The sequence below is a fragment of the Pseudophryne corroboree genome, unplaced genomic scaffold, assembly GCF_028390025.1.
Source record: "Pseudophryne corroboree isolate aPseCor3 unplaced genomic scaffold, aPseCor3.hap2 scaffold_207, whole genome shotgun sequence".
NCBI classification, from domain to species: Eukaryota; Metazoa; Chordata; class Amphibia; order Anura; family Myobatrachidae; genus Pseudophryne; species Pseudophryne corroboree.
In genome coordinates this window covers 438,951-456,943 of record NW_026968711.1, presented here as the reverse complement: position 1 = coordinate 456,943, position 17,993 = coordinate 438,951, and the positions used below count along the sequence as shown (strand labels likewise).

Sequence of the window (17,993 nt, the reverse complement as noted above, 5' to 3'; positions counted from 1 at the left end):
GAAAATTTTAAAGCCTCCTGTTAGTGCTTCATCTACACGTTATAGCCCTGAATTTTCCAATGCCTATCTCTTTGCAAAAGAGAGATATCGGCAAGGAAAAGCTGTATTGTACCTTTGCATTTTTCTCCCAAACGAAGGACACTAGAATGAAAAATTTAAAGCCTCCTGTTAGTGCTTCATCTACACGTTATAGCCCTGAATTTTCCAATGCCTATCTCTTTGCAAAAGAGAGATATCGGCAAGGAAAAGCTGTATTGTACCTTTGCATTTTTCTCCCAAACGAAAGACACTAGAATGAAAATTTTAAAGCCTCCTGTTAGTGCTTCATCTACACGTTATAGCCCTGAATTTTCCAATGCCTATCTCTTTGCAAAAGAGAGATATCGGCAAGGAAAAGCTGTATTGTACCTTTGCATTTTTCTCCCAAACGAAGGACACTAGAATGAAAAATTTAAAGCCTCCTGTTAGTGCTTCATCTACACGTTATAGCCCTGAATTTTCCAATGCCTAGCTCTTTGCAAAAGAGAGATATCGGCAAGGAAAAGCTGTATTGTACCTTTGCATTTTTCTCCCAAACGAAAGACACTAGAATGAAAATTTTAAAGCCTCCTGTTAGTGCTTCATCTACACGTTATAGCCCTGAATTTTCCAATGCCTATCTCTTTGCAAAAGAGAGATATCGGCAAGGAAAAGCTGTATTGTACCTTTGCATTTTTCTCCCAAACGAAGGACACTAGAATGAAAATTTTAAAGCCTCCTATTAGTGCTTCATCTACACGTTATAGCCCTGAATTTTCCAATGCCTAGCTCTTTGCAAAAGAGAGATATCGGCAAGGAAAAGCTGTATTGTACCTTTGCATTTTTCTCCCAAACGAAAGACACTAGAATGAAAATTTTAAAGCCTCCTGTTAGTGCTTCATCTACACGTTATAGCCCTGAATTTTCCAATGCCTATCTCTTTGCAAAAGAGAGATATCGGCAAGGAAAAGCTGTATTGTACCTTTGCATGTTTCTCCCAAACGAAGGACACTAGAATGAAAATTTTAAAGCCTCCTATTAGTGCTTCATCTACACGTTATAGCCCTGAATTTTCCAATGCCTATCTCTTTGCAAAAGAGAGATATCGGCAAGGAAAAGCTGTATTGTACCTTTGCATTTTTCTCCCAAACGAAGGACACTAGAATGAAAATTTTAAAGCCTCCTGTTAGTGCTTCATCTACACGTTATAGCCCTGAATTTTCAAATGCCTATCTCTTTGCAAAAGAGAGATATCGGCAAGGAAAAGCTGTATTGTACCTTTGCATTTTTCTCCCAAACGAAAGACACTAGAATGAAAATTTTAAAGCCTCCTGTTAGTGCTTCATCTACACGTTATAGCCCTGAATTTTCCAATGCCTATCTCTTTGCAAAAGAGAGATATCGGCAAGGAAAAACTGTATTGTACCTTTGCATTTTTCTCCCAAACGAAGGACACTAGAATGAAAATTTTAAAGCCTCCTATTAGTGCTTCATCTACACGTTATAGCCCTGAATTTTCCAATGCCTATCTCTTTGCAAAAGAGAGATATCGGCAAGGAAAAGCTGCATTGTACTTTTACATTTTTCTCCCAAACGAAAGACACTAGAATGAAAATTTTAAAGCCTCCTTTCAGTGCTTCATCTAACACGTAATAGCCCTGAATTTTCCAATGCCTATCTCTTTGCAAAAGAGAGATATCGGCAAGGAAATGCTGTATTGTACCTTTGCATTTTTCTCCCAAACGAGAGACACTAGAATGAAAATTTTAAAGCCTCCTGTTAGTGCTTCATCTACACGTTATAGCCCTGAATTTTCCAATGCCTAGCTCTTTGCAAAAGAGAGATATCGGCAAGGAAAAGCTGTATTGTACCTTTGCATTTTTCTCCCAAACGAAAGACACTAGAATGAAAATTTTAAAGCCTCCTGTTAGTGCTTCATCTACACGTTATAGCCCTGAATTTTCCAATGCCTATCTCTTTGCAAAAGAGAGATATCGGCAAGGAAAAGCTGTATTGTACCTTTGCATTTTTCTCCCAAACGAAGGACACTAGAATGAAAATTTTAAAGCCTCCTATTAGTGCTTCATCTACACGTTATAGCCCTGAATTTTCCAATGCCTATCTCTTTGCAAAAGAGAGATATCGGCAAGGAAAAGCTGTATTGTACCTTTGCATTTTTCTCCCAAACGAAGGACACTAGAATGAAAATTTTAAAGCCTCCTTTTAGTGCTTCATCTACACGTTATAGCCCTGAATTTTCCAATGCCTATCTCTTAGCAAAAGAGAGATATCGGCAAGGAAAAGCTGTATTGTACCTTTGCATTTTTCTCCCAAACGAAAGACACTAGAATGAAAATTTTAAAGCCTCCTGTTAGTGCTTCATATACACGTTATAGCCCTGAATTTTCCAATGCCTATCTCTTTGCAAAAGAGAGATATCGGCAAGGAAAAGCTGCATTGTACTTTTACATTTTTCTCCCAAACGAAAGACACTAGAATGAAAATTTTAAAGCCTCCTGTTAGTGCTTCATCTACACGTTATAGCCCTGAATTTTCCAATGCCTATCTCTTTGCAAAAGAGAGATATCGGCAAGGAAAAGCTGCATTGTACTTTTACATTTTTCTCCCAAACGAAAGACACTAGAATGAAAATTTTAAAGCCTCCTTTTAGTGCTTCATCTACACGTAATAGCCCTGAATTTTCCAATGCCTATCTCTTTGCAAAAGAGAGATATCGGCAAGGAAATGCTGTATTGTACCTTTGCATTTTTCTCCCAAACGAAAGACACTAGAATGAAAATTTTAAAGCCTCCTGTTAGTGCTTCATCTACACGTTATAGCCCTGAATTTTCCAATGCCTAGCTCTTTGCAAAAGAGAGATATTGGCAAGGAAATGCTGTATTGTACCTTTGCATTTTTCTCCCAAACGAAGGACACTAGAATGAAAATTTTAAAGCCTCCTGTTAGTGCTTCATCTACACGTTATAGCCCTGAATTTTCCAATGCCTATCTCTTTGCAAAAGAGAGATATCGGCAAGGAAAAGCTGTATTGTACCTTTGCATTTTTCTCCCAAACGAAAGACACTAGAATGAAAATTTTAAAGCCTCCTGTTAGTGCTTCATATACACGTTATAGCCCTGAATTTTCCAATGCCTATCTCTTTGCAAAAGAGAGATATCGGCAAGGAAAAGCTGTATTGTACCTTTGCATTTTTCTCCCAAACGAAAGACACTAGAATGAAAATTTTAAAGCCTCCTGTTAGTGCTTCATCTACACGTTATAGCCCTGAATTTTCCAATGCCTAGCTCTTTGCAAAAGAGAGATATCGGCAAGGAAAAGCTGTATTGTACCTTTGCATTTTTCTCCCAAACGAAAGACACTAGAATGAAAATTTTAAAGCCTCCTGTTAGTGCTTCATCTACACGTTATAGCCCTGAATTTTCCAATGCCTATCTCTTTGCAAAAGAGAGATATCGGCAAGGAAAAGCTGTATTGTACCTTTGCATTTTTCTCCCAAACGAAGTACACTAGAATGAAAATGTTAAAGCCTCCTGTTAGTGCTTCATCTACACGTTATAGCCCTGCATTTTCCAATGCCTATCTCTTTGCAAAAGAGAGATATCGGCAAGGAAAAGCTGCATTGTACTTTTGCATTTTTCTCCCAAACGAAAGACACTAGAATGAAAATTTTAAAGCCTCCTGTTAGTGCTTCATCTACACGTTATAGCCCTGAATTTTCCAATGCCTATCTCTTTGCAAAAGAGAGATATCGGCAAGGAAAAGCTGTATTGTACCTTTGCATTTTTCTCCCAAACGAAGGACACTAGAATGAAAAATTTAAAGCCTCCTGTTAGTGCTTCATCTACACGTTATAGCCCTGAATTTTCCAATGCCTATCTCTTTGCAAAAGAGAGATATCGGCAAGGAAAAGCTGTATTGTACCTTTGCATTTTTCTCCCAAACGAAAGACACTAGAATGAAAATTTTAAAGCCTCCTGTTAGTGCCTCATCTACACGTTATAGCCCTGAATTTTCCAATGCCTATCTCTTTGCAAAAGAGAGATATCGGCAAGGAAAAGCTGTATTGTACCTTTGCATTTTTCTCCCAAACGAAGGACACTAGAATGAAAAATTTAAAGCCTCCTGTTAGTGCTTCATCTACACGTTATAGCCCTGAATTTTCCAATGCCTATCTCTTTGCAAAAGAGAGATATCGGCAAGGAAAAGCAGCATTGTACTTTTGCATTTTTCTCCCAAACGAAAGACACTAGAATGAAAATTTTAAAGCCTCCTATTAGTGCTTCATCTACACGTTATAGCCCTGAATTTTCCAATGCCTAGCTCTTTGCAAAAGAGAGATATCGGCAAGGAAAAGCTGTATTGTACCTTTGCATTTTTCTCCCAAACGAAAGACACTAGAATGAAAATTTTAAAGCCTCCTGTTAGTGCTTCATCTACACGTTATAGCCCTGAATTTTCCAATGCCTATCTCTTTGCAAAAGAGAGATATCGGCAAGGAAAAGCTGCATTGTACTTTTACATTTTTCTCCCAAACGAAAGACACTAGAATGAAAATTTTAAAGCCTCCTTTTAGTGCTTCATCTACACGTAATAGCCCTGAATTTTCCAATGCCTATCTCTTTGCAAAAGAGAGATATCGGCAAGGAAATGCTGTATTGTACCTTTGCATTTTTCTCCCAAACGAAAGACACTAGAATGAAAATTTTAAAGCCTCCTGTTAGTGCTTCATCTACACGTTATAGCCCTGAATTTTCCAATGCCTAGCTCTTTGCAAAAGAGAGATATCGGCAAGGAAAAGCTGTATTGTACCTTTGCATTTTTCTCCCAAACGAAAGACACTAGAATGAAAATTTTAAAGCCTCCTGTTAGTGCTTCATATACACGTTATAGCCCTGAATTTTCCAATGCCTATCTCTTTGCAAAAGAGAGATATCGGCAAGGAAAAGCTGTATTGTACCTTTGCATTTTTCTCCCAAACGAAAGACACTAGAATGAAAATTTTAAAGCCTCCTGTTAGTGCTTCATCTACACGTTATAGCCCTGAATTTTCCAATGCCTAGCTCTTTGCAAAAGAGAGATATCGGCAAGGAAAAGCTGTATTGTACCTTTGCATTTTTCTCCCAAACGAAAGACACTAGAATGAAAATTTTAAAGCCTCCTGTTAGTGCTTCATCTACACGTTATAGCCCTGAATTTTCCAATGCCTATCTCTTTGCAAAAGAGAGATATCGGCAAGGAAAAGCTGTATTGTACCTTTGCATTTTTCTCCAAAACGAAGTACACTAGAATGAAAATGTTAAAGCCTCCTGTTAGTGCTTCATCTACACGTTATAGCCCTGCATTTTCCAATGCCTATCTCTTTGCAAAAGAGAGATATCGGCAAGGAAAAGCTGCATTGTACTTTTGCATTTTTCTCCCAAACGAAAGACACTAGAATGAAAATTTTAAAGCCTCCTGTTAGTGCTTCATCTACACGTTATAGCCCTGAATTTTCCAATGCCTATCTCTTTGCAAAAGAGAGATATCGGCAAGGAAAAGCTGTATTGTACCTTTGCATTTTTCTCCCAAACGAAGGACACTAGAATGAAAAATTTAAAGCCTCCTGTTAGTGCTTCATCTACACGTTATAGCCCTGAATTTTCCAATGCCTATCTCTTTGCAAAAGAGAGATATCGGCAAGGAAAAGCTGTATTGTACCTTTGCATTTTTCTCCCAAACGAAAGACACTAGAATGAAAATTTTAAAGCCTCCTGTTAGTGCCTCATCTACACGTTATAGCCCTGAATTTTCCAATGCCTATCTCTTTGCAAAAGAGAGATATCGGCAAGGAAAAGCTGTATTGTACCTTTGCATTTTTCTCCCAAACGAAGGACACTAGAATGAAAAATTTAAAGCCTCCTGTTAGTGCTTCATCTACACGTTATAGCCCTGAATTTTCCAATGCCTATCTCTTTGCAAAAGAGAGATATCGGCAAGGAAAAGCAGCATTGTACTTTTGCATTTTTCTCCCAAACGAAAGACACTAGAATGAAAATTTTAAAGCCTCCTATTAGTGCTTCATCTACACGTTATAGCCCTGAATTTTCCAATGCCTAGCTCTTTGCAAAAGAGAGATATCGGCAAGGAAAAGCTGTATTGTACCTTTGCATTTTTCTCCCAAACGAAAGACACTAGAATGAAAATTTTAAAGCCTCCTGTTAGTGCTTCATCTACACGTTATAGCCCTGAATTTTCCAATGCCTATCTCTTTGCAAAAGAGAGATATCGGCAAGGAAAAGCTGTATTGTACCTTTGCATGTTTCTCCCAAACGAAGGACACTAGAATGAAAATTTTAAAGCCTCCTATTAGTGCTTCATCTACACGTTATAGCCCTGAATTTTCCAATGCCTATCTCTTTGCAAAAGAGAGATATCGGCAAGGAAAAGCTGTATTGAACCTTTGCATTTTTCTCCCAAACGAAGGACACTAGAATGAAAATTTTAAAGCCTCCTGTTAGTGCTTCATCTACACGTTATAGCCCTGAATTTTCAAATGCCTATCTCTTTGCAAAAGAGAGATATCGGCAAGGAAAAGCTGTACACAAAGCTTGTAGTGCACAAGGGTATAGAAGGGAGCGGCTGAAGAAAAGAGAAGTGGAAACAGACAGCAAACTAGGCTGGAGAGAGACCTGAGACAAAGAGATCTGAATTATACGAGAGCCGACCAGGGGAAACACAAATTATGCAGTCAAGTTTCCCACATTTGGGGAAATCGCAGGAGCAGCACACCCAGAGTACAATGGGTGAGCCTTGCCCTGGGAGAAGCACCTTCATGATCATAGTATCTCACCTGGCAGGTAAGTAGGAGTTGGGCTAGAGCTGGGGAGGGTCGCTGCTCGGGTACCCCCCTGTAAAGTGAAGGAGATCCAACTGAGGCAGCACAAGGGAACTCTCGAAAGAAGAACAAGGCTAAAGGAAAATCTGAGACAAAGAAATCTGACTTTTACCAGAGCTGACCAGAGGAAAGCACAAACACAGTCTCCCACTACCACAAATAATGCAGTCAAGTTTCCCACATTTGGGGAAATCACAGGGGTCAGCATACCCAAAATGCAATGAATGAACCTCACCCTGGGAGAAAAATCTTCATGACCATGGTATCTCCTATGCAAAATAAGTATGATTTGGAATAGGGCTGGGGAGGGCCGCTGCTCATGCACATCTCTGTCAAGTAAAGGAGATTCAACTGAGGCAGCACAAGGGAACTCTCATCTTGGGACAACAACTGCAGGGAGAACATATATTTTCAGATGAACATGGGAGGGCAGAAGGCTGCCTAATACTGAAGCACCCCCAAACAACAAACCAAATGCAACAACTAGTGCAAGCATTCCTGGGGGAAGGCCTGCCGCAAATGGATTTGCATATGGTGATGTCATCCAAGCAGTGGGTCAAAGTTGGCTTCAACCCTCGTCTGCATATGAAAAGAGAAAAGGGGCGTGCAGGGCATGGTGGCCTTTTGCGGCGCTTGGCTGACCCCTAGTTTGCATTAAACACCTCCACCCTCCTTTGGTGTGGGGCTCATGTTGGCTATGCCCCAGCCCCTGAAGCATTCAAGCTGATTTCTTGCAGCAGCTGGGCACTGTAACAGCTCCAGAGCTGCTCTGTAAGGCAAGTAAAAGGGTCTGGGCCCTGCAGCACTACCTGTAGATCGCATTGTGCGTTGGAAGGCACAAAGTAAGCAGACAGGAGGAGAAGTCAGGATAGTGCGCAAGGGCATAGAAGGGAGCGGCTCAAGAAAAGAGAAGTGGAAACAGACAGCAAACTAGGCTGGAGAGAGACCTGAGACAAAGAGATCTGAATTATACGAGAGCCGACCAGGGGAAACACAAATTATGCAGTCAAGTTTCCCACATTTGGGGAAATCGCAGGGGCAGCACACCCAGAGTGCAATGGGTGAGCCTTGCCCTGGGAGAAGCACCTTCATGATCATAGTATCTCACCTGGCAGGTAAGTAGGAGTTGGGCTAGAGCTGGGGAGGGTCGCTGTTCGGGCACCCCCCTGTCAAGTGAAAGAGATCCAACTGAGGCAGCACAAGGGAACTCTCGAAAGAAGAACAAGGCTAGAGGAAGATCTGAGACAAAGAAATCTGACTTTTTCCAGAGCTGACCAGAGGAAAGCACAAACACAGTCCCCCACTACCACAAATAATGCAGTCGAGTTTCCCACATTTGGGGAAATCACAGGGGTCAGCATACCCAGAATGCAATGAATGAACCTCACCTTGGGAGAACAATCTTCATGACCATGGTATCGCCTATGCAAAATAAGTATGATTTGGGATAGGGCTGGGGAGGGCCGCTGCTCAGGCACATCTCTGTCAAGTAAAGGAGATTCAACTGAGGCAGCACAAGGGAACTCTCATCTGGGGACAACAACTGCAGGGAGAACACATATTTTCAGATGAACATGTGAGGGCAGAAGGCTGCCTAATACTGAAGCACCCCCAAACAACAAACCAAATGCAACAACTAGTGCAAGCATTCCTGGGGGAAGGCCTGCAGCAGATGGATTTGCATATGGTGATGTCATCCAAGCAGTGGGTCAAAGTTGGCTTCAACCCTCGTCTGCATATGAAAAGAGAAAAGGGGCGTGCAGGGCATGGCGGCCTTTTGCAGCGCTTGGATGACCCCTAGTTCGCATTACACACCTCCACCCTCCTTCGGTGTGGGGCTCATGTTGGCTATGCCCCAGCCCCTGAAGCATTCAAGCTGATTTCTTGCAGCAGCTGGGCACTGTAACTGCTCCAGAGCTACTCTGAAGCACCCCCAAACAACAAACCAAATGCAACAACTAGTGCAAGCATTCCTGGGGGAAGGCCTGCAGCAGATGGATTTGCATATGGTGATGTCATCCAAGCAGTGGGTCAAAGTTGGCTTCAACCCTCGTCTGCATATGAAAAGAGAAAAGGGGCGTGCAGGGCATGGCGGCCTTTTGCAGCGCTTGGATGACCCCTAGTTCGCATTACACACCTCCACCCTCCTTCGGTGTGGGGCTCATGTTGGCTATGCCCCAGCCCCTGAAGCATTCAAGCTGATTTCTTGCAGCAGCTGGGCACTGTAACTGCTCCAGAGCTACTCTGTAAGGCAAGTAAAAGGGTGTGGGCCCTGCAGCACTACCTGTAGTTCGCATTGTGCGTTGGAAGGCACGAAGTAAGCAGACGGGAGAAGTCAGGATAGTGCGCAAGGGCATAGAAGGGAGCGGCTCAAGAAAAGAGAAGTGGAAACAGACAGCAAACTAGGCTGGAGAGAGACCTGAGACAAAGAGATCTGAATTATACGAGAGCCGACGAGGGGAAACACAAATTATGCAGTCACGTTTCCCACATTTGGGGAAATCGCAGGAGCAGCACACCCAGAGTGCAATGGTTGAGCCTTGCCCTGGGAGAAGCACCTTCATGATCATAGTATCTCACCTGGCAGGTAAGTAGGAGTTGGGCTAGAGCTGGGGAGGGTCGCTGCTCGGGTTCCCCCCTGTGAAGTGAAGGAGATCCAACTGAGGCAGCACCAGGGAACTCTCGAAAGAAGAACAAGGCTAGAGGAAGATCTGAGACAAAGAAATCTGACTTTTACCAGAGCTGACCAGAGGAAAGCACAAACACAGTCTCCCACTACCACAAATAATGCAGTCAAGTTTCCCACATTTGGGGAAATCACAGGGGTCAGCATACCCAAAATGCAATGAATGAACCTCACCCTGGGAGAAAAATCTTCATGACCATGGTATCTCCTATGCAAAATAAGTATGATTTGGAATAGGGCTGGGGAGGGCCGCTGCTCATGCACATCTCTGTCAAGTAAAGGAGATTCAACTGAGGCAGCACAAGGGAACTCTCATCTTGGGACAACAACTGCAGGGAGAACATATATTTTCAGATGAACATGGGAGGGCAGAGGACTGCCTAATACTGAAGCACCCCCAAACAACAAACCAAATGCAACAACTAGTGCAAGCATTCCTGGGGGAAGGCCTGCCGCAGATGGATTTGCATATGGTGATGTCATCCAAGCAGTGGGTCAAAGTTGGCTTCAACCCTCGTCTGCATATGAAAAGAGAAAAGGGGCGTGCAGGGCATGGTGGCCTTTTGCGGCGCTTGGCTGACCCCTAGTTTGCATTAAACACCTCCACCCTCCTTTGGTGTGGGGCTCATGTTGGCTATGCCCCAGCCCCTGAAGCATTCAAGCTGATTTCTTGCAGCAGCTGGGCACTGTAACAGCTCCAGAGCTGCTCTGTAAGGCAAGTAAAAGGGTGTGGGCCCTGCAGCACTACCTGTAGTTCGCATTGTGCGTTGGAAGGCACAAAGTAAGCAGACAGGAGGAGAAGTCAGGATAGTGCGCAAGGGCATAGAAGTAAGCGGCTCAAGAAAAGAGAAGTGGAAACAGACAGCAAACTAGGCTGGAGAGAGACCTGAGACAAAGAGATCTGAATTATACGAGAGCCGACCAGGGGAAACACAAATTATACAGTCAAGTTTCCCACATTTGGGGAAATCGCAGGAGCAGCACACCCAGAGTGCAATGGGTTAGCCTTGCCCTGGGAGAAGCACCTTCATGATCATAGTATCTCACCTGGCAGGTAAGTAGGAGTTGGGCTAGAGCTGGGGAGGGTCGCTGCTAGGGTACCCCCCTGTAAAGTGAAGGAGATCCAATTAAGGCAGCACAAGGGAACTCTCGAAAGAAGAACAAGGCTAGAGGAAAATCTGAGACAAAGAAATCTGACTTTTACCAGAGCTGACCAGAGGAAAGCACAAACACAGTCCCCCACTACCACAAATAATGCAGTTGAGTTTCCCACATTTGGGGAAATCACAGGGGTCAGCATACCCAAAATGCAATGAATGAACCTCACCCTGGGAGAAAAATCTTCATGACCATGGTATCTCCTATGCAAAATAAGTATGATTTGGAATAGGGCTGGGGAGGGCCGCTGCTCATGCACATCTCTGTCAAGTAAAGGAGATTTAACTGAGGCAGCACAAGGGAACTCTCATCTGGGGACAACAACTGCAGGGAGAACACATATTTTCAGATGAACATGGGAGGGCAGAAGGCTGCCTAATACTGAAGCACCCCCAAACAACAAACCAAATGCAACAACTAGTGCAAGCATTCCTGGGGGAAGTTCTGCAGAAGACGGATTTGCATACGGTGATGTCATCCAAGCAGTGGGTCAAAGTTGGCTTCAACCCTCATCTGCATATGAAAAGAGAAAAGGGGCGTGCAGGGCATGGCGGCCTTTTGCGGTGCTTGGATGACCCCTAGTTCGCATTAAACACCTCCACCCTCCTTTGGTGTGGGGCTCATGTTGGCCATGCCCCATCCCCTGGAGCATTCAAGCTGATTTCTTGCAGCAGCTGGGCACTGTAACAGCTCCAGAGCTGCTCTGTAAGGCAAGTAAAAGGGTGTGGGCCCTGCAGCACTACCTGTAGTTTGCATTGTGCATTGGAAGGCACAAAGTAAGCAGACGGGAGGAGAAGTCAGGATAGTGCACAAGGGTATAGAAGGGAGCGGCTGAAGAAAAGAGAAGTGGAAACAGACAGCAAACTAGGCTGGAGAGAGACCTGAGACAAAGAGATCTGAATTATACGAGAGCCGACCAAGGGAAACACAAATTATGCAGTCAAGTTTCCCACATTTGGGGAAATCGCAGGGGCAGCACACCCAGAGTGCAATGGGTGAGCCTTGCCCTGGGAGAAGCACCTTCATGATCATAGTATCTCACCTGGCAGGTAAGTAGGAGTTGGGCTAGAGCTGGGGAGGGTCGCTGTTCGGGCACCCCCCTGTCAAGTGAAAGAGATCCAACTGAGGCAGCACAAGGGAACTCTCGAAAGAAGAACAAGGCTAGAGGAAGATCTGAGACAAAGAAATCTGACTTTTTCCAGAGCTGGCCAGAGGAAAGCACAAACACAGTCCCCCACTACCACAAATAATGCAGTCGAGTTTCCCACATTTGGGGAAATCACAGGGGTCAGCATACCCAGAATGCAATGAATGAACCTCACCCTGGGAGAACAATCTTCATGACCATGGTATCGCCTATGCAAAATAAGTATGATTTGGGATAGGGCTGGGGAGGGCCGCTGCTCAGGCACATCTCTGTCAAGTAAAGGAGATTCAACTGAGGCAGCACAAGGGAACTCTCATCTGGGGACAACAACTGCAGGGAGAACACATATTTTCAGATGAACATGTGAGGGCAGAAGGCTGCCTAATACTGAAGCACCCCCAAACAACAAACCAAATGCAACAACTAGTGCAAGCATTCCTGGGGGAAGGCCTGCAGCAGATGGATTTGCATATGGTGATGTCATCCAAGCAGTGGGTCAAAGTTGGCTTCAACCCTCGTCTGCATATGAAAAGAGAAAAGGGGCGTGCAGGGCATGGCGGCCTTTTGCAGCGCTTGGATGACCCCTAGTTTGCATTACACACCTCCTCCCTCCTTCGGTGTGGGGCTCATGTTGGCTATGCCCCAGCCCCTGAAGCATTAAAGCTGATTTCTTGCAGCAGCTGGGCACTGTAACTGCTCCAGAGCTACTCTGTAAGGCAAGTAAAAGGGTGTGGGCCCTGCAGCACTACCTGTAGTTCGCATTGTGCGTTGGAAGGCACGAAGTAAGCAGACGGGAGAAGTCAGGATAGTGCGCAAGGGCATAGAAGGGAGCGGCTCAAGAAAAGAGAAGTGGAAACAGACAGCAAACTAGGCTGGAGAGAGACCTGAGACAAAGAGATCTGAATTATACGAGAGCCGACGAGGGGAAACACAAATTATGCAGTCAAGTTTCCCACATTTGGGGAAATCGCAGGAGCAGCACACCCAGAGTGCAATGGTTGAGCCTTGCCCTGGGAGAAGCACCTTCATGATCATAGTATCTCACCTGGCAGGTAAGTAGGAGTTGGGCTAGAGCTGGGGAGGGTCGCTGCTCGGGTTCCCCCCTGTGAAGTGAAGGAGATCCAACTGAAGCAGCACCAGGGAACTCTCGAAAGAAGAACAAGGCTAGAGGAAGATCTGAGACAAAGAAATCTGACTTTTACCAGAGCTGACCAGAGGAAAGCACAAACACAGTCCCCCACTACCACAAATAATGCAGTCGAGTTTCCCACATTTGGGAAAATCACAGGGGTCAGCATACCCAGAATGCAATGAATGAACCTAACCCTGGGAGAACAATCTTCATGACCATGGTATCTCCTATGCAAAATAAGTATGATTTGGGATAGGGCTGGTGAGGGCCGCTGCTCAGGCACATCTCTGTCAAGTAAAGGAGATTCAACTGAGGCAGCACAAGGGAACTCTCATCTGGGGACAACAACTGCAGGGAGACCACATCTTTTCAGATGAACATGGGAGGGCGGAAGGCTGCCTAATACTGAAGCACCATCAAATATCAAACCATGGCCCTCATTCCGAGTTGATCGCTCGCAAGGCGATTTTAGCAGAGTTACACACGCTAAGCCGCCGCCTACTGGGAGTGAATCTTAGCTTCTTAAAATTGCGACCGATGTATTCGCAATATTGCGATTACAAACTACTTAGCAGTTTCAGAGTAGCTTCAGACTTACTCTGCATCTGCGATCAGTTCAGTGCTTGTCGTTCCTGGTTTGACGTCACAAACACTCCCAGAGTTCGCCCAGACACTCCCCCGTTTCTCCGGCCACTCCTGCGTTTTTTCCGGAAACTGTAGCGTTTTTTCCCACACGCCCATAAAACGGCCTGTTTCCGCCCAGTAACACCCATTTCCTGTCAATCACATTACGATCGCCGGAGCGAAGAAAAATCCGTGAGTAAAAATACTTTCTTCATTGTAAAATTACTTGGCGCAGTCGCAGTGCGAATATTGCGCATGCGTACTAAGCAGAATTTCACTGCGATGCGATGAAATTTACAGAGCGAACGACTCGGAATGAGGGCCCATATGCAACAACTAGTACAAGCACTCCTGGGGGAAGGTCTGCAGCAGACGGATTTGCATACGGTGATGTAAATCCAAGCAGTGGGCCAAAGTTGACTGGAACCCTCATCTGCATATGAAAAGAGAAAAGGGGCATGCAGGGCATGGCGGCCTTTTGCAGTGCTTGGATGACCCCTAGTTCGCATTAAACACCCCCACCCTCCTTTGGTGTGGGGCTCATGTTGGCCATGCCCCATCCCCTGATGCATTCAAGCTGATTTCTTGCAGCAGCTGGGCACTGTAACAGCTCCAGAGCTGTTCTGTAAGGCAAGTAAAAGTGTGTGGGCCCTGCAGCACCACCTGTTGTTCGCATTGTGCGTTGGAAGGCACAAATTAAGCAGACGGGAGGAGAAGTCAGGATAGTGCGCAAGGGCATTCTTTTCTCTTAGTCCGGGGGCAAGGCTTCAAAATGGGGTCTGCAACGGAGGAGACACAGGGGGCGTGGTCACAGCAGCTTTTCTCTACAGTCTGCACCAGCAGGAGCCTACACCATTTTTTATGATCACGCTGAACTGCAGTGCGACTGCAATTACAGCATGGTCAAGAAGGGAGGCGTCATGCTGGGTGGCCATGCCCTGTCACTGTGCAGGAGCCAGCACCGCTCACACACTAGTCCCCGGGTGCAGCCCCAACCCCCGGGACACCCGGAGCAACAAAATGTAGATTCAGGCCACCAGGCCACGCCCCTACCTATGAAACCATGCCTCCTTTTTACCATTGCGCTGTTTATCTGCGCGCACTGCATTACAATCTCCCTCGCCACCTCTCTGGGTGTCACCAGTGATAGTGACACCTCTGCCATGCTTGTAGCAGCTGGTCCTAAGATCTACGCCTCAAGCCCTGAGTGTTTGCCCTTGTGACTTGTTGATCATCATAGCGAAGCAGATGCTTACAGAAAACTGCAGGGGCTTAGATTGAAAATAAAAACAATTGATGGGTATAAGGTAGAGAGGAGTGGGTTCGGTTCTCCGAGAACCGAATTCCCCACGAACTCCACGTGGTTTACATTGGTCCGAGGCAGGCTCGGTTGTTCCTGCCTGACTCGGAAAACCTGAACAAGGGAAAATGTCATCATCCCGCTGTCAGATTCTCGTGAGATTCGGATTCCATATAAAGAGCTGCGCGTTGCTGCCATTTTTACTCGTGCATTGAAGAGAGAGCGGAGAGGACGTGGCTATGTTCTCTCAGTGGAAATCTCAATATCAGTGCTCAGTATCAGTGGTTACTTATTGCTGCTCAGTAATACTAGTAGTGTGTCTCTCCTGCTCAGTGTCAGTTCTCAGTAGTATCCTCATCAGTGCTCAGTATCACTGCTCATTGTCTTGTGCTGCATTGTGGTGCTCAGCATACTACAGTACATTACTAATAGTCCAGTGCTGCATCTTGCTGCTCAGTGTCAGTTCTAGTATCCTCATCAGTGCTCACTATCACTGCTCATTGCATTGTGGTGTTCTGTATACTACAGTAACATAGTAATATAGTATATATAGAGGAGCGGGTTCGGTTCTCCGAGAACCGAATTCCCGACGAACTCCACGTGGTTTACACTGGTCCGAGGCAGGCTCGGTTGTTCCTGCCTGACTCGGAAAACCTGAACAAGGGAAAATGTCATCATCCCGCTGTCGGATTCTCGCGAGATTCGGATTCCATATAAAGAGCTGCGCGTTGCCGCCATTTTTACTCGTGCATTGAAGAGAGAGCGGAGAGGACGTGGCTATGTTCTCTCAGTGGAAATCTCAATATCAGTGCTCAGTATCAGTGGTTACTTATTGCTGCTCAGTAATACTAGTAGTGTGTCTCTCCTGCTCAGTGTCAGTTCTCAGTAGTATCCTCATCAGTGCTCAGTATCACTGCTCATTGTCTTGTGCTGCATTGTGGTGCTCAGCATACTACAGTACATTACTAATAGTCCAGTGCTGCATCTTGCTGCTCAGTGTCAGTTCTAGTATCCTCATCAGTGCTCACTATCACTGCTCATTACATTGTGGTGTTCTGTATACTACAGTAACATAGTAATATAGTAACATATGGTAACATAGTTTTTGAGGTTGAATAGAGGCAAATTGCCCATCGTGTTCAACCTGATTTAAGTTGTGATGATTCTACATACTTGCTGAATAATGTTTTATGACTAGTTAGCTACTATAACTCATGTTACCCCCGGATTAACCATGTTGATATTTTAAGTATTATAACCTTGGATAGCTTTTTCATTCAGAAATGTATCCATTCCTTTTTTAAATCCAATTACAGAGTCCGCCATTACCACCTTCCCTGGCAGGGAATTCCACATCCTGATTGCCCTAACAGTGAAGATCATAGTATCTCACCTGGCAGGTAAGTAGGAGTTGGGCTAGAGCTGTGGAGGATTGCTGCTCGGGCACCCCCTGTCAAGTGAAGGAGATCCAACTGAGGCAGCACAAGGGAACTCTCGAAAGAAGAACAAGGCTAGAGGAAGATCTGAGACAAAGAAATCTGACTTTTACCAGAGCTGACCAGAGGAAAGCACAAACACAGTCCCCCACTACCACAAATAATGCAGTCGAGTTTCCCACATTTGGGGAAATCACAGGGGTCAGCATACCCAGAGTGCAATGAATGAACATCACCCTGGGAGAACAATCTTCATGACCATGGTATCTCCTATGCAAAATAAGTATGATTTGGGATAGGGCTGGGGAGGGCCGCTGCTCAGGCACATCTCTGTCAAGTAAAGGAGATTCAACTGAGGCAGCACAAGGGAACTCTCATCTGGGGACAACAACTGCAGGGAGAACACATATTTTCAGATGAACATGGGAGGGCAGAAGGCTGCCTAATACTGAAGCACCCCCAAACAACAAACCAAATGCAACTACTAGTGCAAGCATTCCTGGGGGAAGGCCTGCAGCAGACGGATTTGCATATGGTGATGTCATCCAAGCAGTGGGTCAAAGTTGGCTTCAACCCTCGTCTGCATATGAAAATAAAAAAGGGGTGTGCAGGGCATGGCTGCCTTTTGCGGCGCTTGGATGACCCCTAGTTCGCATTAAACACCTCCACCCTCCTTCGGTGTGGGGCTCATGTTGGCTATGCCCCAGCCCCTGAAGCATTCAAGCTGATTTCTTGCAGCAGCTGGGCACTGTAACAGCTCCAGAGCTGCTCTGTAAAGCAAGTAAAAGGGTGTGGGCCCTGCAGCACTACCTGTAGTTTGCATTGTGCATTGGAAGGCACAAAGTAAGCAGACGGGGAAGTCAGGATAGTGCACAAGGGCATAGAAGGGAGCGGCTGAAGAAAAGAGAAGTGGAAACAGACAGCAAACTAGGCTGGAGAGAGACCTGAGACAAAGAGATCTGAATTATACGAGAGCCGACCAGGGGAAACACAAATTATGCAGTCAAGTTTCCCACATTTGGGGAAATCGCAGGGGCAGCACACCCAGAGTGCAATGGGTGAGCCTTGCCCTGGGAGAAGCACCTTCATGATCATAGTATCTCACCTGGCAGGTAAGTAGGAGTTGGGCTAGAGCTGGGGAGGGTCTCTGCTCGGGCACCCCCCTGTCAAGTGAAGGAGATCCAACTGAGGCAGCACAAGGGAACTCTCAAAAGAAGAACAAGGCTCTGAAACAAAGAAATCTGACTTTTACCAGAGCTGACCAGAGGAAAACACAAACACAGTCCCCCACTACCACAAATAAAGCAGTCGAGTTTCCCACATTTGGGGAAATCACAGGGGTCAGCATACCCAGAATGCAATGAATGAACCTCACCCTGGGAGAATAATCTTCATGACCATGGTATCTCCTATGCAAAATAAGTATGATTTGGGATAGAGCTGGGGAGGGCCGCTGCTCAGGCACATCTCTGTCAAGTTAAGGAGATTCAACTGAGGCAGCACAAGGGAACTCTCATCTAGGGACAACAACTGCAGGGAGAACACATATTTTCAGATGAACATGGGAGGGCAGAAGGCTGCCTAATACTGAAGCAC

General features: G+C 45.4%; 13 non-coding genes and 2 pseudogenes across 13 annotated transcripts; all 15 read right to left on the bottom strand.

Moving 5' to 3' along the window:
* Window positions 1–6,721: 6,721 nt before the first annotated feature.
* Window positions 6,722–6,884, bottom strand: LOC135005844 (U1 spliceosomal RNA). Its single transcript, XR_010206364.1, has one exon. It is a non-coding gene; the product is annotated as a U1 spliceosomal RNA (small nuclear RNA).
* Window positions 6,885–7,036: 152 nt separating this feature from the next.
* On the bottom strand, window positions 7,037–7,200 carry LOC135005710 (U1 spliceosomal RNA). Its single transcript, XR_010206238.1, has one exon. It is a non-coding gene; the product is annotated as a U1 spliceosomal RNA (small nuclear RNA).
* Window positions 7,201–7,874: 674 nt separating this feature from the next.
* LOC135005763 (U1 spliceosomal RNA) lies at window positions 7,875–8,037 on the bottom strand. The gene has a single exon (XR_010206289.1). It is a non-coding gene; the product is annotated as a U1 spliceosomal RNA (small nuclear RNA).
* A 152-nt stretch (window positions 8,038–8,189) lies between these two features.
* Window positions 8,190–8,353, bottom strand: LOC135005689 (U1 spliceosomal RNA). Its single transcript, XR_010206217.1, has one exon. It is a non-coding gene; the product is annotated as a U1 spliceosomal RNA (small nuclear RNA).
* A 1,020-nt stretch (window positions 8,354–9,373) lies between these two features.
* LOC135005967 (U1 spliceosomal RNA) lies at window positions 9,374–9,509 on the bottom strand (annotated as a pseudogene).
* Window positions 9,510–9,661: 152 nt separating this feature from the next.
* Window positions 9,662–9,825, bottom strand: LOC135005709 (U1 spliceosomal RNA). The gene has a single exon (XR_010206237.1). It is a non-coding gene; the product is annotated as a U1 spliceosomal RNA (small nuclear RNA).
* A 674-nt stretch (window positions 9,826–10,499) lies between these two features.
* On the bottom strand, window positions 10,500–10,662 carry LOC135005887 (U1 spliceosomal RNA). Its single transcript, XR_010206405.1, has one exon. It is a non-coding gene; the product is annotated as a U1 spliceosomal RNA (small nuclear RNA).
* A 152-nt stretch (window positions 10,663–10,814) lies between these two features.
* On the bottom strand, window positions 10,815–10,978 carry LOC135005577 (U1 spliceosomal RNA). Its single transcript, XR_010206111.1, has one exon. It is a non-coding gene; the product is annotated as a U1 spliceosomal RNA (small nuclear RNA).
* A 674-nt stretch (window positions 10,979–11,652) lies between these two features.
* Window positions 11,653–11,815, bottom strand: LOC135005820 (U1 spliceosomal RNA). The gene has a single exon (XR_010206343.1). It is a non-coding gene; the product is annotated as a U1 spliceosomal RNA (small nuclear RNA).
* Window positions 11,816–11,967: 152 nt separating this feature from the next.
* On the bottom strand, window positions 11,968–12,131 carry LOC135005632 (U1 spliceosomal RNA). The gene has a single exon (XR_010206163.1). It is a non-coding gene; the product is annotated as a U1 spliceosomal RNA (small nuclear RNA).
* Window positions 12,132–12,829: 698 nt separating this feature from the next.
* LOC135005919 (U1 spliceosomal RNA) lies at window positions 12,830–12,965 on the bottom strand (annotated as a pseudogene).
* Window positions 12,966–13,117: 152 nt separating this feature from the next.
* LOC135005616 (U1 spliceosomal RNA) lies at window positions 13,118–13,281 on the bottom strand. Its single transcript, XR_010206148.1, has one exon. It is a non-coding gene; the product is annotated as a U1 spliceosomal RNA (small nuclear RNA).
* Window positions 13,282–16,520: 3,239 nt separating this feature from the next.
* On the bottom strand, window positions 16,521–16,684 carry LOC135006056 (U1 spliceosomal RNA). Its single transcript, XR_010206514.1, has one exon. It is a non-coding gene; the product is annotated as a U1 spliceosomal RNA (small nuclear RNA).
* Window positions 16,685–17,354: 670 nt separating this feature from the next.
* Window positions 17,355–17,517, bottom strand: LOC135005762 (U1 spliceosomal RNA). Its single transcript, XR_010206288.1, has one exon. It is a non-coding gene; the product is annotated as a U1 spliceosomal RNA (small nuclear RNA).
* A 142-nt stretch (window positions 17,518–17,659) lies between these two features.
* LOC135005671 (U1 spliceosomal RNA) lies at window positions 17,660–17,823 on the bottom strand. Its single transcript, XR_010206200.1, has one exon. It is a non-coding gene; the product is annotated as a U1 spliceosomal RNA (small nuclear RNA).
* Between the last annotated feature and the right edge of the window lie 170 nt (window positions 17,824–17,993).